General features: G+C 29.0%; 1 protein-coding gene across 4 annotated transcripts in view; it reads right to left on the bottom strand.

Moving 5' to 3' along the window:
• The window catches only part of Tpmt (thiopurine S-methyltransferase), a 23,273-nt gene that overhangs the window by 8,497 nt on the left and 14,507 nt on the right, over nt 1-269 (bottom strand). The gene's annotated exons all lie outside the window — the stretch shown is intronic.

The raw sequence follows: 269 nt of genomic DNA, 5'->3' as shown, positions 1-269 counted from the left end.
TTTTAATGGAATGTGCTGAATGTCTATAATTTTGTTCAGATGATTGCAGAACCTGGAAAAGGTATTGCTGCTATCGATGCATAACATACTATTATTAGCCTTTTTATATAAATAAATATATATATACATATATATATAAATTGAATTTTGGGAAACTTTTACGGGGCTGCCAACTTTGGAAAAAGTCATCCCAATTTACTGTGTTGAGTTGGCATTGTACAGAAATGGACAACCATATTGGTCTAGAAATGTTAATTTATTTTTATTTT

The sequence above is a fragment of the Fukomys damarensis genome, unplaced genomic scaffold (assembly GCF_012274545.1).
Source record: "Fukomys damarensis isolate Sample0158 unplaced genomic scaffold, DMR_v1.0_HiC HiC_scaffold_10, whole genome shotgun sequence".
Taxonomy (NCBI): Eukaryota; Metazoa; Chordata; class Mammalia; order Rodentia; family Bathyergidae; genus Fukomys; species Fukomys damarensis.
The sequence above is the reverse complement of the archived record's forward strand: the minus strand, read 5'-3'. Positions and strand labels throughout refer to the sequence as shown.